This window comes from Rhinopithecus bieti, unplaced genomic scaffold (assembly GCF_001698545.2).
Source record: "Rhinopithecus bieti isolate Rb0 unplaced genomic scaffold, ASM169854v2 scaffold_47256, whole genome shotgun sequence".
Taxonomy (NCBI): Eukaryota; Metazoa; Chordata; class Mammalia; order Primates; family Cercopithecidae; genus Rhinopithecus; species Rhinopithecus bieti.
Window position 1 is genome coordinate 452,892 of NW_016819014.1, and position 20,887 is coordinate 473,778.

Consider the following 20,887-nt stretch of genomic DNA (forward strand, 5'->3'; position numbering starts at 1 on the left):
TTTTTTCCTCTTTCTTTCCCACAAGACTACCACACCTTATTAAATGACAAGGCCATATTAGGCTTCTATCTGTGATATACCTGTAACATTTTGTTTCTTGGGGAACACAAAACATAAAAGTAGCTTTCATAATAAAAGAAATATAATTCCTCGTCCTTCCAAAATCCCTGTTTGCATAGTATGAAGTGGCTCCTCACCACCGTCTAATCTTTTAATAAAATTATATTTCCCTCTTAACCCAACTCCTAGCCTTTTATTTGGAAATAGTAACAGTAGTTTTTCTGGGACTTAAAAGTGGTGAAAGGGGAAAATTAAACATGTCGACAAAGTGAAACTTCTGCTTCTTACTAAAAAGTCCTTTGAGGTACCACTAAGTGAAAGAAAAACATTCATATGAAAATTGCATATATACTTTCCTTCTCTTCGGGTATTACTAAAATTGTTATATAAATATTCTGTTCTTGCTTATTTCTTTATAGTGGCCACAAATTCTATTAAAGCAGAAGAAATAGTGTGAACCATAAAAAAGAACCAGTTTCCTCTCTACTCTGCAATTTAGAGGAAAAATTTTCATCCAAGGACAGATCAGGTAAGTATTCATTCTTTTAAATGTTTTGGGGCTATATATGTAGCCATAATTTGTTAATTATAATCCTAGATCATTGGTTTGATTTAACTAAGAGACAATAAGGTAGTCTCTGCAATATGGAAAATTCTGTAATGTTAGTTTTATGGGTTTCAATTCTGTTTGAGAAGACTGTATGTATAGAAGTATTTTCAATTAGGCCAGGCACGGTGGCTCACGCCTGTAATCCCAACACTCTGGGAGGCTGAGGTGGGCGGATCATGAGGTCAGGAGATCAAGACCATCCTGACTAACACGGTGAAACGCCGTCTCTACTAAAATTACAAAAATAAATTAGCCAGGTGTGGTGGTGGGCACCTGTAGTCCCAGCTACTCTGGAGGCTGATGCAGGAGAATGGCGTGAACCGGGAGGTGGAGCTTGCAGTGAACTGAGATCGCGCCACTGCACTCCAGCTTGGGCGATACAGCGAGACTCCGTCTCAAAAAAAAAAAAAAAAAAAGAAGTATATTCAATTATATGCATTTATTTAGAAAAACAGAAACAACAAAGTGTTGTTGCTGGTTAAGTTTAAGTCTGGTCTTTGTGATTTAAAAATAATGTGAATAGAATTAAAGTTTTAGGCTGAGCACGGTGACTCACGCCTGTAATCCCAGCACTTTGGGAGGCCAAGGCGGGCGGATCAAGAGGTCAGGAGTTCAAGAACAGCCTGCCCAACATGGTGAAACTCCATCTCTACAAAATACAAAAAAATAAAATAGTTTTAAAAAATGGCCGAGCGTGGTGGTGAGCGCTTTGTAATCCCAGCTACTTGGGAGGTTGAGGGAGGAGAATTGCTTGAACCTGGGAGGCGGAGGTTGCATTGAGCCAAGATCATGCCATTACACTCCAGACAGGGCAATAGAGTGAGACTCCGTTTCAAAAAAGAAAAAACAAAAACAGAATGAAGGCTCGGGGCGACAATAATGCTTTTCCAGTAGATGAGATGATGTCATACAGAGGATGGTGCCTGTTCTTTTCTAACCTCTACAAGGGAAAAACAGCAGGAAAAAAGTAGATTAGAAAAATCAAAGATTTTGAAATTAAGAATATTTGAGATTATAGTTATTTACTTTTGGAAATTGTAGAATCCTCTTTCTAGAAGACTTTCCAAGTAGTGCATATCTGCTGAGAAAAGCTTATCTATCGCTGATACACCCATCATGAGGTCTTCTAACCTTATGATGCTATGGTTTACTTTGAAATGCAGACGGTTATTTCTGTCTAAGGCTAACACGATATATTTCTAATGATAGAATAGGTAAACTTATAGAACTTTAAGACTATGGAGAATGATAGTTATTTTAGGAGCATAGAAATAGTAATAGGTCTTATCCAATTTATTCCATTCTTGGCCATGTGACCATCATTAACATATTTAATTTTTCTTGGCTCTTGTAATACTCTCCAAGTACACATATGTTACCACTGACAGAAATGGAATTGTGGACTCTTAATGTATCATCTCTACCAAGACTAGAGAGAAGGATGGGAGGACAGATTTAAAGAACAGTGTGTTCAAGTGGGATTGTTAAGAATGGTTCCCCAAAATGTGGGATAGGGTGGAGATTTCAAACCATGAGAAATAGACTACAGTATGGTAATCTGAAAATGGCATGTGGGAGCAAGGAAAGGGCTGTTATTCTTTCTACTGAGTTAGAGAAAGAGTAGCAATTAAGTGAAGTAAGTGGTTTTATTGAAAAGGCACCTTGTAATCTAAAAGAGAACCAGATTTTATTAGAGTGAACTGCACAGAAGTGAAAAATAAATTTAGAATAAAAAGAGTTTGTCCTCAAAGAAATAGACTTTCCAGTAGATATGGTTGATGAATAGGGCAGAAGGGGAAGAATGACTGAAATGTTGAAGAATTGGGTGTAGAGTGAATGTGGTTAGGAGAGTTTGAGAGTAAGGATGGGAGGGTTGGAGGTAAAAGGAAAAAGAGGCTTGTGCATATGGGGCGAGCAAATAAAATGGAAATGAAAGAAATATTTGAGCAGGAGAAAAAATAGATACAAGTTAAGGGAAAATTAGGAACTTTAAGATAATATTTCTTTGTAAGCAAAGAGATGTTAAGGATGACCAGTTATATATACTGAGGAAATATACTCAGAAAAATGGTCAGAGAGAGAGTGTGTGTCTGTGTGTGTGTATGTATGTGTGTTGTGGGTGGGAGGGCATGGTAATTACCCCAGGCCTGAGAAGGGCACACACATATGAAAAGTAACTAGGCTGATTGACCCTCTTATTTCACAGAAGTTTTCCTGGAACAATGTTGTCAGACATATCCTATTTGGATTTTTTTTTTCTTTTCTGAGACCGAGTCTTGCTCTGTTGCCCAGGCTGGAGTACGGTGGCATGATCTCAGCTCACTGCACCTCCACCTCCTGAGTTCAAGCCATTCTCCTGCCTCAGCCTCCTGAGTAGCTGGGACCACAGGCATGCACCACCATGCCCGGCTAATTTTTGTATTTTTAGTTGAGATGGGGTTTATACCATGTTAGCCAGGCTGGTCTCGAACTCCTGACCTCAGGTGATCCACCAACCTTAGCTTCCCAGAGTGTTGAGATTACAGGCATGAGCCACTGCGCCCAGCCTCTATTTGGATATTGATTGTAGACTGAGTTTCTAGGCTTCAAGGACATGGGAAATCTTTAGAAAGACCAAGGTATGTATGAGAGGCAGTGCTTATGGTAGTGAGGGTGGGGAGCACTGTAATTTTTTCTCCTTTACATTTCTATACAGAGCTATAGCATTTTGTAGAGACATGCATAATTCAAGACTATTTCTGGCAGCAAAGAATGGAAAGTTTGATATTGCCATGTGGCAGTAGCCTCAGAGTTTATAAATCATATTCACCAACCAGCATTTTTTTTGAGTCAGAGTCTCGTTCTGTTGCCCAAGCTGGAGTATAGTGGCCTGATCTCAGCTTGCTGCAACCTCTGCCTCCCGGGTTCAAGTGATTCTCCTGCCTCAGCCTCCCAAGTAGCTAGAATTACAGGCATGAACCACCACATCTGGCTAATTTTGGTATTTTTAGTGGAGATGGGGTTTTACCACATTGGCCAGGCTAGTCTCAAACTTCTGGCCCCAAATGATCTGCCTGCCTTGGCCTCCCAAAGTGCCGGGATTGTAGGCATGAGCTGCTGTGCCTAGCCTCCAACCAGCTTTTGAAACTACCTTTTTTTTTTTTTTTTTTTGAGACAGGGTTTCTGTTGTCACCCAGGAGTACAATGACAAGATCATAGCTCCCCACAGCCTTGAACTCCTGGGCTCCAGGGATCCTCCCACCTCAGCCTCTGGAGTAGCTGGGACTACAGGCCTGTGCCATCACAGTCAGCTAAGTAAAAAAAAAAATTTTTTTAGACACGTGGTCTCAGTACGTTGCCCAGGCTGGTCTTGAACTCCTGGGCTCAGGTGATCCTGTACCTCAGCCTCCCAAGTAGCTGGGATTGTAGTTGCAAGCCATTGCATCGGGCTGAAACTGTAATTCTTGATGAATTATTAATTTGGGGAATTTGTGTTATTTCATATTTAGCATATAAAGTGAATCTTTATTATTAAATCATTTTACATTTGCAGAGACCACAACCATACACTATTTTTTTTCACTTTTTTTGAGATAAAATATACATATAAAATTTACCATCTTTACCATTTTTAAGTGTACAGTTTAGTGGTAATAAATACATTTATATTCCTTTTTTCACCCTTTATCCTTCCCTCTGCTCTATCATTAATGGCCTTTGGTAACCACTGTTCTACTCTCTGTCTTCATGAGATTCACTTTGTTTTAGCTTCTATATATGAGTGAGAACATGATATTTGTCTTTCTCTGCTTGGTTTATTTTGCTTACATAATTGGCTTCCAGATCCATCTATGTTGCTGCAAATGATGGGATTTCATTCTTTTTTTATGGATGAATAATACTCCAGTGTGTACGTATATCCTATTTTCTTTATTCATCCGTTGATAGGCACTTAGGATGATTTCATATTTTGGCTATTGCTAATAGTGCTGCAATATACATGGGAGTACAGATAGCCCTTTGATATATTGATTTCCTTTCTTTTGGATGTAGACTCAGTAGTGGAATTGCTGGATCATATGGTAGATCTATTTTTAGGCTTTTGAGAAGCCACCATACTGTTCTGCATAGAGGCTGTACTAATTTACATTCCCACCAACAGTGTATGAGAGCTTTCCCTTCTCTACATCCTCACCAGTATCTTTTATTCCTTGTCGTTTTCATAAAAGGCATTTTAACTGGGGTGAGATGATATTTCATTGTGGTTTTGATTTGCATTTCTCTGGTTAGTCATGTTGAGTGTTTTTTTTCATTCACATGTTGACCATTTGTATGTCTTCTTTTGAGAAATGTTTGTTCAAGTCTTTTGCCCATTTAAACATTAGATTGTATGGGTTTTTTTTTTTTTGCTATTGAGTTGTTTGAGCTCCATATATATTCTGGTTATTAATTCTTTGTCAGATGGATAGTTGGCATATATATTCTCCCATTCTGTGAATTTGTTGATTGTTTCCTTGTGCAGAAGCTTTGTAGCTTGATGTAATCCCATTTGTCTATTTTTGCTTTGGTTGCCTGTGCTTTTGAGGTCTTACCCCAAAAATCTTTACCCAGACCAATGTCATGGAACATCTCTCCAATGTTTTCTTCTGTAGTTTCATAGTTTCAGGATTAAATATTTGTCTTTAATCCATTTTGATTTGGTTTTGGTGTGTGGTGACAGCTAGGGGTCTAGTTTCATTCTTCCGCATCTGGTAACCTTTCCCCATTATATGTTCTTGGCACGTTGGTCAAAGATGAGTTGGCAATAAATGTGTGGATTTATATCTGGATTCTTCATTCTGTTCCATTGGTCTATGTGTCTGTTTTTATGCCAGTACCATGCTGTTTTGGTTACCATAGCTTTGTAGTAAATTTTGAAGTCAGGTAGTGTGATACCTTCAGCTTTGCTCTTTTTGCTCAGGATTGCTTTGTCTATTCCAGGTCTTTTGTAGTTCCATATAAATTTAAGAAAATTTTACCTATTTTTATAAAGAATGCCATTCACATTTTGATAGAGATTGCATTGAATCTGTAAATTGCTTTGGGTAGTTTTATCATTTTAACAATATTAATTCTTCCAATTCATGAGCATGGAATATCTTTCCTTTTGTGTGTGTGTCCTCTTCAATTTCTTTCATCAGAGTTTCATAGTTTTGCTTGTATAGATCTTTCACTTCTTTAGTTAGCTTGATTTCTAGGTATTTTATATATTTTTGTAGTTATTATAAATGAAATTGCTTTATTTTTAATTTTTGTGGGGACATGGTATATTTATGGGTTACATGAGATATTTTGATACATGCATGCAATGCATAATCACATCAGGGTAAATGGGGTATCCATCCCCTCAAGCATTTATCCTGTGTGTTACAAACAATCCAATTATACCCTTAGTTATTTTAAAATGTACAATTACATTATTTTTTACTATAGTCACCCTATTGTGCTAGCAAACACTAGGTCTTATTGATTCTTTCTAAGTAATTTGGACTCATTAACCATCTGCACTTCTCCCAATCAGCCCCCTGCTCCACCCTTCCCAGCCTCTGTTAACCATCTTTCCACTGTCTACCTCCATTGGTTAAACTGTTTTAATTTTTAGCTCCCACAAATAAGTGAGAACATGCGAAGTTTGTTTTTCTGTGCCTGGCTTATTTCACTTAACATAGGGACCTCCAGTTCCATCCATGTTGTTGCAAATTATAGGATCTCATTCATTTTTTATGGCTGAATTGTATCCATTGTATGTATGTACCAAATTTTCTTTATCTGTTCATCTGTTGATGGATGCTTAGGTTGCTTCCAAATCTTAGCTCTTGTGAATAGTGCTGCAGTAAACATGAGAGTGTAGATATCTCTTCGATGTACTGACTTCCTTTCTTTTGGGTGCATATCTCAGAGTGCAATTGCTGGGTCATATGGTAGCTCTATTTTTAGTTTTGTGAGGAACCTCCAAACTGTTCTCCATAGTGGTTCCCACCAACAGTATGTGAGTGTTTCCCTTTCTCCATATCTCTTCCAGCATTTGTTAATGTCTGTCTTTTGGATAAAAGCCATTTTGACTGGTATAAGATGATATCTCATTGTAGTTTTGATTTGCATTTCTCGGATGGTCAATTATGTTGAGCACCTTTTCATATGTCTGTATGCCATTTATATGTCTTCTTTTGAGAAATGTCCATTCAGATCTTCTGTCCATTTTCATATCAGATTATTAGACTTTTTCTCATATAGAGTTGTTTGAAGTCCTTGTATATTCTGGTTATCATCCCTTGTCAGATGGGCATTTTGCAAATATTTTCTCCATTCTGTGGATTGTTTCTTTTTTGAGTATTTCCTTTGCTGTGGAGAAGCCTTTTGTTGATTGTTTCCTTTGCTGTGTAGAAACCTTTTAACTTGATATGATCCCATTTGTCCATTTTGGCTTTGGTTGCCTGTGCTTGTGTGGGGTATTACTCAAGAAATCTTTTTTTTTTTTTTTGAGATGGAGTCTCACTCTGTCACCCAGGTTGGAATGCAGTGGCATGATCTTGGCTCACTGCAAGCTCTGTCTCCTGGGTTCACGCCATTCTCCTGCCTCAGCCTCCCAAGTAGCTGGGACTACAGGCACCCACCACCACGCCTGGCTAAATTTTTATACTTTTAGTAGAGGCGGAGTTTCACTGTGTTAGCCAGGATGGTCTCAATCTCCTGACCTCGTAATTCACCCACCTTGGCCTCCCAAAGTGCTGGGATCATAGGCATGAGCCACTGCGCGCAGCCTACTCAAGAAATCTTTGCCTACTCCAATGTCCTAGAGAGTTTCCCCAATTTTTTTTTTTTAGTAGTTTCATAGTTTGACATCTTAGAATTAAGCCTATAATCCTATTTTGATTTGGATTTTTGTATATGGTGAGAGATAGGGGTCAAGTTTCATTCTTCTGCATATGGATATCCAGTTTTCCCAGCACCATTTATTGAAGAGACTATCCTTTCCCCAAGTATGTTCTTGTCACCTTTGTCAAAAATGAGTTAATGTATGGATTTATTTCTGGGTCCTCTATTCTGTTCCATTAGTCTATGTATCTGTTTTTATGCCAGTATCATGCTGTTTTGGTTACAATAAGTCTGCAGTGTAATTTGAAGTCAGGTAATGTGATTTATTCAATTTTGTTCTTTTTGCTTAGGATGGCTTTGGCTATTCTGGGTCTTTTCTGGTTCCACATAAATTTTAGGATTGTTTCTTCTATTTCTGTGAAGAACGTCATTGGTATTTTGATAGAGATTGCATTGCATGTGTAGATTGCTTTGGGTAGTGTGGACATTTTAACAATATTGAATCTTCCAATCTATGAACATGAAATATCGTTCCATTTTTTGTGTCTTTTTCAATTTCTTGTATTGGTATAGTTTTCATTGTAGAGAGCTTTCACTTCTTTGATTAAATGAATTCCTAGGTACTTTCTTTTATTTGTAGTTATTATAAATGGGATTACTTTCTTGATTTCATTTTCAGATTGTTCACTTTTGGCGTATAGAAATGCTACTAATTTTTGTTTGTTGATTTTGTGTCCTCTAACTTTGCTGAATTGGTTTAGCAGTTCTAAATTTTCTGATGAAGTCTTTAGGTTTTTCCAAGTATAAGATCATATCATCTGCAAACAATGATAATTTGATTTCTTCCTTTCCAATTTGAATGCCCTTTATTTCTTTCTCTTGTCTGATTGCTGTAGGTAGGACTTCCAATACCATGTTGAATAACAGTGGTGAAAGTGGGCATCCTTGTCATCTTCCCGATCTTAGAAGAAAGACTCAGTTTTTCCACATTCAGTATGATACTAGCTATGGGTCTGTCATATATAGCTTTTATTATGTTGAAGTATGTTCCTTCTATTCCCAGGTTTTTGAGAGTTTTATCACAATGAAATGTTGAATTTTATCAAATGCTTTTTCAGCATCAATTGAAATAATCATATTATTTTTGTTCTTCATTCTATTGATACGATGTATCACATTGATTTGTGTATGTTGAACCATCCTTGCATCCATGGGATAAATCTCACTTGGTCATGACAAATGATATTTTTAGTATGTTATTGAATTTGGTTTGCTAGTGTTGTGTTGAAGATTTTTGCATCAGTGTTAACCAGGGCTATTGGACTGTAGCTTTTTTTTTTTAATGTGTTTTTATCTGGTTTTGATATGAGGGTAATATTGACCTTGTAGAATGAGCTTGGAACTATTCCTTCCTCCTTTCTTTTTCAGAATAGTTTGAGTAGAATTGGTATTAGTTCTTTTTTAAATGTTTGATAAAATTCAGCAGTGAAGTCATTGGTCTCAGGCTTTCCTTTGTTGGGAGACTTTTCAATATGGCTTTGATCTTATTAGTTGTTATTAGTCTGTTTAGGTTTTGGATTTCTTCATGGTTCAATCTTGGTAGGTTGTATATATCTAGGAATTTATCTATTTCTTCTTGGCTTTTCAATTTATTGGCGTATATTTGCTCATAGTAGCCTCTAATGATCCTTTGAATTTCTGCAGTATTCGTTGTAATGTCTCCTTTTTCATCTCTGATTTTATTTATTTGTGTCTCCTCTTTTTTTGTTAGTCTGGCTAAAGGTTTATCAGTTTTGTTTATCTTTTCAAAAAACCAGCTTTTTACTTCATTGATCTTTTGTATTTTCTTCATTTCAATTTTATCTCTGCTCTTTATTCTTCTACTGATTTTTGGGTTCGGTTTGCTTTTGCTTTTCTATTTCTTTTAGATGCATCATTAGCTTGTTTATTTGATGTTTTCCTACTTTTTAAATGTAGGTGCTTATAGCTATAAACTTCTCTCTTGGTACTGCTTTTGCTATATTCCATAGGTTTTGGCATGTTGTGTTTCCATTATCATTTGTTTCAAGAAATGTTTCAGTTTCCTTTTTAATTTCTTCATTGACCCACTGGTCATTCTGGAGCCTATTATGTAATTTCTATGTGTTTGTATAGTTTCCAAAATCCCTCTCATTATTGATTTCTAGTTTTATTCCATTGTGGCCAGAAAAGATGTTTGATATTATTTCAGTTTTTTAAAATATTGTAAGACTTGTTTTTTGACCTAACATATGGTCTATCCTTGAGAATGACCCATGTGCTGAGGAAAAGATTGTGTATTCTGTAGCTGTTGGATTAAATGTTCTATATGTATCTATTTGGTCCATGTGGTCTATAGTACAGATTAAGTCTGATATTTCTTTGTTTATTTTCTGCCTGGAAGATCTGTCCAATGCTTAAAGTGGGGTGTTGAATCTCCAGCTATTATTATATTGGAGTTTATCTCTTTCTGTAGCTCAAATATTTGCTCTATATATCTGGGTGCTTTAGTGTTGGGTGCATATATATTTAAAATTGTTATATTCTCTTGCTGAATTGACCCCTTCATTATTATATAATGACCTTCTTTGTCTCTTATTAAAGTTTTTGTTGTGGGATCTGTTTTGTCTGATATATGTATAGCGCTCCTGCTCTGTTTTGGTTTCTGTTGGTATGAAATATCTTTTCTGTCTTTTATTTTCAGTCTATGTGTGTCATTAGAGGTAAAGTGTGTTTCTTATAGGCAACAGATCATTGGGTCTTGTGGGTTTTATTTTTTGGTTTGTTTTTGTTTTTTTGTTTTTTTTCTTATCCATTCAGCCACTTTGTCTTTTGAAGAGTCTAGTCCACTTACATTAAAGGTTATTACATTTTTTGTTTTTTTTGACAGAGGGGTGGGTACAGAATCTTGCTTTGTTGCCCAGGCTGGGGTGCAGTGGTGCAATCTCGACTCACCTCAACCTCTGCCTCCTGGGTTCAAATGATTCTCATGCCTCAGCCTCTCAAGTAGCTGAGACCACAGGTGTGTGCCACCACACCCAGCTGATTTTGTATTTGAGACAGGATTTCGCCATGTTGGCCAGGCTGGTCTCAAACTCCTGGCCTCAAATGGTCCACCTGCCTCAGCCTCCCGAAGTGCTGGGATTACAGGTGTGAGCCACCGCACCCAGCCAGCCTTTTTGTACTTGGTTATTAATATATTTTTCTAGGTTTATGAATTTCTCTCTAATTATCCCTTTGAATAAAGTTTCTACCCCTTTCTCTACCTTCTCTTTAAGGTCAGTAACTCTTAGATTTGCCCTTTTGAGGTTATGTTCTAGATAATGTACGTGTGCTTCATGCTTTATTTTGTTTTAATCTGTGTCTAACTGTGTTTTCAAATAGCCTGTCTTCAAGCTCACAAATTCTGTCTTCTGCTTGATCAGTTCTACTATTAGAGTCTCTCATGCATTATTCAATATGTCAATTGCATTTTTCACCTTCAGAATTTCTACTTATTCTTTTCAATTATTTCAATCTCTTTGTTAAATTTATCTGATATAATTCTGCATTCCTTCTCTGTGTTATCTTGAATTTCTTTGAGTTTCTTCAAAGCAGCAATTTTAAATTCTGTCTGAAAGGTCATGCATTTTTGTTTCTTCAGAATTGGTCTCTGGCAGCTTATTTAGTTCATTTGGTGAGGGTATATTTTCCTGGATGGTCTTGATGCTTGTGGATATTCACTGGTGTCTGGGCATTGAAGAGTTAGGTATTCATTGCAGTATTCTCAGTCTAGGCTTGCTTGTATCCACCTGTCTTGGGAAGGCTTTCCAGGTATTCAAAAGGACTCCGAGCGTCGTGATCTAAGATCTAAGCCATATCTGCATTACGGGGCACCTCAAGCCCAGTAATGCTGTGGTTCTTGCAGACTTGTAGAAGTACCATCTTGGTGATATTGGATAAATCTGGAAGAATTCTCTGGTTTACCAGGCAGAGATTCTTATTCTCTTCCCTTACTTTCTCCCAAGCAAATGGAGTTTCTCTGTCTGTGCTGAGCCACCTCTGGCTGGGAGTAGGGTGACCCAAACACCCCTATGGCCACCACCAGTGGGACTGTGCTGGGTTAGACCTGAATCCAGCACAGCACTGGGTCTTGCCCAAGGCCCGCTGTAACCAGTACCTGGCTGCCACCTATGTTCATTCAAAGCCCTAGGGCTCTACAGTCAACATCTAGTGAAGCCAACCAGGTTTGTGTCCTTCCCTTTAGGGCAGCAAGTTCCTGCAGGCCTTGGGCAGGTCCAGAGATGCCATCTGGGAGCTAAGGACTGGAGTCAAAAAACTTAGAAGTCTACCTGGTGTTGTATTCCACTGTGGCTGAGTGGGCTTTCAAACCATCAAAAGCAGTTCTCACTTTTCCCTCTCCTTTTCACAGGCAGAAGACCCTCACCTTATGGTCATTACCACCCAAGGCCCATAAGGAGTACTGCCAGGCTACCACCAATGTTCACTTAAGGCCTGAGGGCTCTTCAGTTAGCTTGTGGTGAATGCTACCAGGCCTGGGACTCACTCTTCAGGGAAGTGGGGTCCCCCCTGGCCCTGGCCATGTCCAGAAATGCCATGCAAGAGCCAAGGCCTGGAATCAGAGGCCCCAAGAGCTTGATTGGTGCTATACCACATTGTGGTAGAGCTTGTACTTAAGATGTAAGACAAAGTCTCCTCTTTTTCCTCTGCTTTTCTCAAGCAGAAGGAATCTCTTACCATAGCCACCACAGGTGGGAATGTGCTGGGTCTCACCTGAAGCCAGTGTGTCTCAGAGTCTCACCCAAGGCCCATACCGTACTACCTGAGTATCACTATTGATTATTCAGGGTCTCAAGGGCTTGTTAGCCAGCAGATAATGCATCCTGCCAGAAATAGGTCCTTCCTTTCAAGGAATCAGGTTCCCTCTGGGTCCAGGGTGTGTCTAGAAATGTCATCTGGGAGCTAGGGCCTGGAATGGGGGCCTTACAGTTCTGACTAGTATTGTATCCTACTGTGGTTGAGCTGGTGTCCAAGGTGCAAGACAAAATTCCTCTTTACTCTCCCTCTCCTCTCCTCTCAGGTGGAAAGGGAGTGCTTGCACTACCCCCTTTTCAACACCAGGCAACACAGCTTGTGGCTCTTTTGTGACTTTTTTGGAGTCACAGCTGTGTTGCCTGGGGTTGGGGGAGGGGTAGTGCAAGCACTCCCTTAGATGCCCCGCCTTGTGTCTCAGTAAGTCTCATGACTGGCAAGTCCACTGGCTTCAAGCCCAGCTCAACACTAAAACTTGCAGTTCTTGGGGCCTAGACTGCCTTTACAGTTTATTTAGAGCCCCAAAGCACTTCGGGCCACAATGATAAAGCTTGCTGGAACTCAAGTTCCAGCTGCTGGGATGGGTGATTCTCCTCTGGCTAGGGCTTATCTGAATGCTCCCTCTGTAGCTGGGTGTCAGCTAAGTTCAGCCCAGTTTTGCTTTATACTGTTACTGCACTGAGTTCAATGTAAAGTCTCACAGTCTCTGTGTTCTCAATCTCCCCAAGCACACAGATTTCTTCACACCACTTGACTACTGTGATGGGATAGGGGAGGAGTAGCATCAATGATTCAAATTCTTTCCTACTCTCTTAAGTTTCTCTTTCAGAACTGTGAAGTTAACATTAGGTGCTGTAAAGGCTCACCTGATATTTGGTTCTTATAAGGTGCTTTTTTTTGTACGTAGATAGTTGTTGAATTTGGTGTTCCTGCAGGGGGGATGATTGGTAGGACCTTCTATTCTGCCATCTTGCTCTACCCGTCAAGATTGCTTTTTTGATTTCTTTTTCAAATTGTTTGCCTTTGGCATATAGAAATACTATTGATTTTGTATGTTGATTTTGCATCCTGCAACTTTACTGAGTTTCTCAGCTCAAATTTTTTTTTTTTTTGGTGGAGTCTTTAGGTTTTTCTATGTATAAGGTCATGTCATCTGCAAATAAGGCTTATTTGACTTCTTCCTTTCCAGTTTGGATTCTCTTTATTTCTTTTTCCTGTCTAATTGTTCCATCCAGGACTTCCAGTATTATGTCAAATAACAGTAGTGAGAGTGGACATCCTTATCTTGTTCTAGTCCTTAGAGGAAAGGCCTTGGATTTTTCCCCATTCGGTAGGAGTTAGGTGGTCATACGCTATTTAAGTTTCCCAATTAAAAGTAATGATAATAGCTATCACTTGTTGAATCCTTCCTATGTTCCAGGCATTTTACATGTATAAATTCATTTGATACTCAGATATCCCTTTGAATGAGGCATTATCATTGTGTCCACTTCTAACTCTGCCCTCATGTATAGATGAAGAAAGTAGACACAATATTTTTCTCCCAATGTCACTCACCCATTATAGGGTGAAACATTCTACTGTGGAATTTTTTTTTTTTTTTTAGGTTATTCACACAAGGAGTTGATGTGAAGCAAATAAAACAGAAGTTTTCCCTCCAGGCAATTCTCATATCCATCACTCTAAGTCAAACCAGTGTGAAGTGGGCTACAAAAGCTGTGGAGCCCCTGGGAAGGGTGTCTGTTTAGAAACTACCTTAGATGGGGCCAAAGAGGACAATGACAAAGCAGATGCTCCTGAGACTTATACCAGGACCTAGCAGATTGACTAACCAAGGAATTTACCTTACTGCCTGCCAAGGAATCTGCCGTTTCTGTCCTTAAGATACAGTGTGGATTGTGGGCTGTTGACAACTGTGTGCTTCCCATTATTCCCTTTTCTGAATGGGAATTTTAAGGGGGTTACTCTGTCCTTTCTTTTTCACAGTTATATTAACAAAGGAGGATGGCTTAGAGACCGATACCTTTTAGCTATTCAGATGGTCAGATAGGAATTGCCATATTTGGACTTGATATAGCAGATAGAAAATCACCCAGGGATTCTGTTTAAAGCTATTTACAGTAATTGGATGAGAGAGGAGGGTTGTCTTTCTTGAGGAGAGAATGAGTGTGTTCTGTTTAATGCATAGGTGTGACAAGAAGTGTGCATGTGCATGTTGGGTTGAGGACTGTGACAGACGCTATTGGTTATCCAATCCAATATCTATTCCTTACTTTTACCATAAAAATTAGAAAAGTTAAATACTAGATTTTCTAAACTTTCTTACTGCTACAGTGGCCATGTAATACAATTCTAGTTCATGAGTCTGCTGGGGGACATCACGGAAGACTTTCCTCTTTTCTGATAAAAGGGTAGGACAGGGCTGGGGTGTAACCCCTTTTCTGGGTTTGACCTTAGATGTGATGCTTACAGCTGAAGTGACCATCCTGGAACCATTAGGCAATAAAAATGAATACAAAAAGTTGACACACTTAGGATGGTGGAGAAAAAATATTGAAAATATTGATTACATCATTGATTAGTGAACCAACTTTAGCAGTTACTCTGTTCAAGATGTTGTGTCTTGTGAGAAATTTATCCATATTTGTTTATGCTATTGTGAACTGGGTTGACTGTTACTTACAACCTAAAACTTTCTAAACTGATACATTATAAAACTCTCTTTTATATGCTACAATGTCGGTACATTTTTGTTCTTAAACCATGATGTCCTATTAGTAAATAATGGTTATATGAAGTAAGGGCAAGCCTTATTGATTTATTTTTTGAAATAGAGATGGGATTTCATTATGTTTCCCAGGCTGATCTTGCACTCCTGGCCTCCAGGTATCTTCCTGCCTTGGGCCCCTGATGTGCCAGGATGACAGGCGTGAGCCACCACACCTGGCCGGGAAAAGCTTTTGGGGAAAACAAACAAACAAAAAAACAAAACAAAACAAAAAACTTTTACAATAGGCTGATTCAATTCACGTGTAAAATTGCATTATTGAGGTGTTACTATTGACAGACATCTTCTTGATACATAGCCCAGTTTACGTTTTACTTTTAGGAGTAGAATATCTGCATAGCTAAGACTTGTACTTTAATATAATTAGGGAATATCTTCTGAAAATTGGTTTCCCATGCAGTAAGAAATGCTACAAAGTTTTACAACCTAATAAAAGTCTTCAGAAAGAAATTGCTGAGTCCAGTATGATAGGTTCAATGTAGTCATGGCTTTTGAATAAGATAGTATTTTAGTTCTGCATCACTGACTGCTAGGAAATGTTTATTACTTCCAAACTGCTATTTTACTCTGCCTTATATCAGAACATCTACTTTTACTTTCAGTTGTCCTTTTAAATGTTTCCATCATTTCAGAAAATTTTTTGTTCCAATTGTTGACTCAATCACATGAGGTTTAAGATTTTACTTTTCTATTTTGCCTTTCTAAAATTAATTCATGGTAATAGCCATTTGTGCCAGCTTTTTATATCACAAGGAGATGTTTGAACAACAACCAAAGGAAAATATGGGGCAAAGAAGAATAGACATTGTTCTGTGGATGTAGTTTATAGAAAATTATATTTGGCCTTCAAAGAAAGTTTTAAGACTTTATGTTTGTTACTTATTCACATACTGACAAGTTGTGATCAAAATAATTTTCCTAGAAAAGTAGTCTGAAGTTTTTTCATTTTGTTTATGCTAAATTTTAAAACCAAAAGCTTTTAAAAATAATTGGAAAGCTTCTGACACTGAATATTCTGTTATTTATCTAAATGCCTAAGACGTGATTTGGGGTGTATTGAGATCTGTTGGTCTCTATGTGGTTTTCTTGGTGGCTTTATACACAATATTTTGCTTTTCTTTTCTGATGTACCCTGAGTCAGGCCTCACAAAAACTAACAATATTGTAAGACTTGCAAAGTCAGCATCTAAGGCAATTCTTAAATGTATGGTAAGGGTATTTTCAACCAATTGACTGGAAAATCTTTTTGGTCTATTTCTACTGGCATTTGAACACTATTGAAGTGGTTTGAAACAAACTTTAAAGCTTGAGCTTTTCTTGATTTAAATTACTCTTATTTTAAGAATGTATTGTTATTAGCATGGTGGCTGTGTGCCTAGCATATAAAGTCTTTTTACTGGGTAATTCTCCTCTCTGTTTCTTGTTTACCCTCTGTGCTGGCTTTTCTTGAGTAATGTATGCCATACATATGCTCATTTTCTTTCACTATGGAAAGCATTTATCTGTGAATAATGACAGCTTTATTCTTCCTTTCCAATTTTTATGGGTTTTATTTATTTATTTATTTTTGAGACAGAGTCTCACTCTTTTGCCCAGGCTGGAATGCAATGGCACGATCTCAGCTCACTGCAACCTCCTGGGTTCAAGTGATTCTCCTGCTTCAGCCTCCTGAGTAACTGGGATTACAGGCATGCGCCACCACATCCAGCTAATTTTTTTTTTTTTTTTTTTTTGGAGAGACGGAATCTTGCTCTGTTGCCCAGGCTGGAGTGCTCGAGTGCAGTGGTGCAATCTTGGCTTGCTGCAACCTCCACCTCCTGAGTTCAAGCAATTCTCCTGCCTCAGCCTCCCAAGTAGCTGGGACTATAGGAGCATGCTGCCATGCCTGGCTAATTTATTTTGTATTTTAGTAGAGATGGGGTTTCACCACATTGCCCAGGCTGGTCTTGAACTCCCAGCCTCAGATGATCCACCCGCCTCGGCCTCCCAAAGTGCTGGGATTGTAGCCATGAGCCACCGTGCCCAGCCCCAGTTTTTATGTTTTATATTTCTTTGTATTATCCTCATGTGCTAATTAAGACCTCCAGTATAATGGTGATAGAAATAGTGAAATTGGACATCTTTGCCTTGTTTCTAATCTTAGGGGAAAGTCTTTCAATATTTCAACGTGAAATATGATGCTAATCGTAGGTTTTTAGTAGATACTCTTTATAAGCTTAAGCAAGTTCCCCTAGTTTGTGGAGATTTTTTTCCCTCATGAGTGGGTATTGAAGTTTTATCAGATGCCTTTTTTGAATCTATTGAGGTGACAATATAATCTTTATCTTTTATTTTGTTAATGTGGTGAATTGTATTAATTCACACATATTAGACCAACCATGCTGATAAACCCTACTGGTCATGATATATTATCCTTTTACTATATCAGTAGATTTAATTTGCTAATTTTTTAAATGATTTTTTTTGTCTATGTTCATGAGGATTAATAGTAATTTTTTTTCTTTAATTTCTTGTCAAGTTTTGGCATCAAGTTTATGTTGGTTTCAGAAAAATGAGTTGGGAAATGTTCATTCTTTAGTATCTAAAATAATTTGTATAATATTCTCTCTTTTTCCTGAAATGTTTGGTGGAATTCACCAGTGAATCCATCCAGGCATAGTGTTTCCTTTGTGGAAAGATTTTAAATTAGAGATTAAAATTTGTTTATTTTTGTTTTGTTACCTGTGCTTTGAGGTGTTATTCATAAAATCTTTTCCCAGACCAGTGTCCTGAAGTCTTTCCCCTATGTTGCCTTGCAGTAGTTTCATAGATTCTGGTCTTTCATTTAGATTGTTAATCCATTTTGAGTTGCTTTTTGTATAAGGTTAGAGGGTGGGAGAGTAGTTTCATCCTTCTGGATATTGCTATCTAGTTTTCCCAGCACTATTTATTGAAGAGATTGTCCTTTCCCTAATGAGTGTCCTTGATGCTTTTGTGAAAAATCAGGTGGCTGTAGAAGCATGGGTTCTTTAATTCTAGGTTCTCTATTCTGTTCCATTGGTCTATGTGTCTGTTTTTATGCCAGAACCATGCTGTTTTGGTTACTACAGTTTTGTAGTATATTTTGAAGTTGTAGCATGATGCCTGCAGCTTTGTTCTTTTTTGTTTTCTTTTTCTTTTCTTTTCTTTTTTTTTTTTTTTTTGAGACAGAGTCTCGCTCTGCCACCTAGGCTGGAGTGCAGTGGTGCAATCTGGGCTCATTGCAACCTCCACCTTCTGGGTTCAAGCAATTCTCCTGCCTCAGCCTCCCGAGTAGCTGGAACTACAGGTGTGTGCCACCACGTCCAGCTAATTTTTTGTATTTTTAGTAGAAATGGAGTTTCACCATGTTAGCCAGGATGGTCTCCATCTCCTGATGTCATGATCCACCTGCCTCAGCCTCCCAAAGTGCTGGAATTACAGACATGAGCCACCACACCCAGCCTGCAGTTTGTTCTTTTTGTCGCTTTATCTGTTTTGCGTCTTTTAGGATTTCTTTTGCTATTTCTGTGAAGAATGTAATTGGTATTTTGATAGGGATTGCATTGAATCTGTAGGTTTCCTTGGGTAGTATGATTATTTTAAACAATATTAAATCTTCTGATCCATGAGCATATCTTCCAGTTTGTTTGTATCCTCTTCAGTTTATTTCATCAGCATTTTATAGTTTTCATTGTAGAGATCCTTCACTTCTTTGGTTAAATTTATTCCTAGGTATTTTATGTTTTTGTAGTTATTGTAAATGGGATTGTCTTGATTCCTTTTCAGTTTAGTTAATCATCCATGTATAAAATACTGCTGATTTTATGTTGATGTTTGTATTCTGCAACTTTACTGAATTCATTTATTAGTTTTAAGAGTTTTTTGGTAGAGTCTTCAGGTTTTCCTATATAGAAGATCATGTCATTTACAAACAGGGACAGGTTGATTTCCTCCTTTCTAATTTGGATACCCTTTATTTCTTTCTCTTGTCTAATTGCTCTATGTAGCACTTCTGGTACTATGTTGAATAAGAGTGGTGAGAGTGGACATCTTTGTCTTGTTCCAGTCCATCCAGTATGATGTTAGCTGTGGGTCTATCATATATGGCCTTAATTTTGTTAAGGTACTTTCCTTCTATACCTAATTTCATGAGAGTTTTTAATTATGAAGGGATGTTGCATTTTATCAAATGCTTTTTTCTGCACCTATTGACATGATCATATGGTTTTTCTCCTTCATTCTGTTGATATAGTGTTGATATTGATTGATTTGCATATGTTGAACCATACTTGCATTCCTGACATAAATCCCACTTGATCAGGTGTATTATCTTTTTTATGTATTTTGTATTTGATTTGCCTGTATTTTCTTGAGCACTTTTATGTCTATGTTCATTGGGGGATTTATCCTGTAGTTTCTCTTTCTGTTGTGTTCTTATCTGGTTTTGCTATCACAGTTATGCGGGCCTCATAGAATCACTTTTTTATTTTGTTTTATTTTTTTTGAGGAGAAGGAGGAGGAGTCTCGCTCTGCTGCCCAGGCTGAAGTGCAGTGGCACATCTCAGTTCACTGCAACCTACCTTCCCCTCCCGGGTTCAAGCGATTCTCCTAGCTCAGCCTCCCAAGTACCTGGGATTACAGGTGCAGGCCATCGCACCTGGCTAATTTGTGTATTTTTAGTAGAGAGGGGGATTCACTACATTGGCCAGGCTGGTCTCAAACTCCTGGCCTAAAGTGATCCACCTGCCTCAACCTCCCAAAGTGCTGGGATTACAGGCGTGAGCTACCACGCCCAGCTGGAATCCCTTTTTTTTTTTTTTTTTTTAAAAACAGTTTGAGAATAATTACTTTTAATTCTTCTTTAAAGGTTCATTACAGTTCAATGGTGAAGTCATCTGGTCCTAGATTTTTCTCTGTTAGGAGACTGTTTTATTACTGTTTTAATTTTATTACTTGTTATTGGTCTGTTCAGGTTTTTCATTTCTTCTTGGTTCTATCTTGGTAGGTTGTATATAGCCAGGACCTCATCTATTTCCTCTAGGTTTTCAAATTTATTGGCATGTATTTGCTCATGAGCCTTTGTATTTCTGTGATATCTGTTGTGATGTCTCATTTTTCATTTCTGATTTTTTTATTTGGGTTTTCTCTTTTTTCTTAGTTTAGCTAATGATTTGTCAATTTTGTTTATCTTTTCAAATAACCAACTTTCATTTCATTGGTCTTTTGTATTTTTTTCTCTCAATTTTATTTATTTCTGCTCCAATCTTTATTTCTTCTACTAATTTTGAGTTTGATTTTTTCTTTTTTTTTTTTAGTTCTATGAGATGCATCATTAAATTGTTTATTTGAAATCTTTCTAGTTTTTTGTGTAGACATTTATTACTATAAACTTGCCCCTTAATACTGCTTTCGCTGTGTCCCATAGATTTTGGTATGTTGTGTTTCTATTTTCATTTGTCTCATGGGACTTTCTAATTTTCTTATTTTCTTTCTTAATCCATTGGCCATTCAGCAGGGTGGTGTTTAATTTCCATGTATTTGTATAGTTTGGGATGTTTCTCTTATTATTGATTTGAAGTTTTATCCATTGTGGTAAAATAAGATACTTGGTATTTCAATTTTTTAAAAAGTTTGAGACTTGTTTTGTGTCCTAATATGTGGTCAGTTTTGGAGAATGTTCCATGTGCTGATGAAAAAAATCAGTTTTTAGGTGAAACGTTTTGAAAATTATGTCCATTTAGCCTATGGTGCAGTTTAAATCCAGT

General features: G+C 37.7%; 1 protein-coding gene across 4 annotated transcripts in view; it reads left to right on the forward strand.

The window, feature by feature from the left end:
* Positions 1-20,887, forward strand: part of NRG4 (neuregulin 4) — a 99,178-nt gene that overhangs the window by 7,347 nt on the left and 70,944 nt on the right. For all 4 annotated transcript variants that reach the window (XR_001882555.1, XM_017858015.1, XM_017858016.1 and 1 more), the window contains one exon: positions 480-589. The gene's annotated coding sequence lies outside the window, so the exon portion shown is untranslated. The remainder of the gene's footprint in view (positions 1-479; positions 590-20,887) is intronic.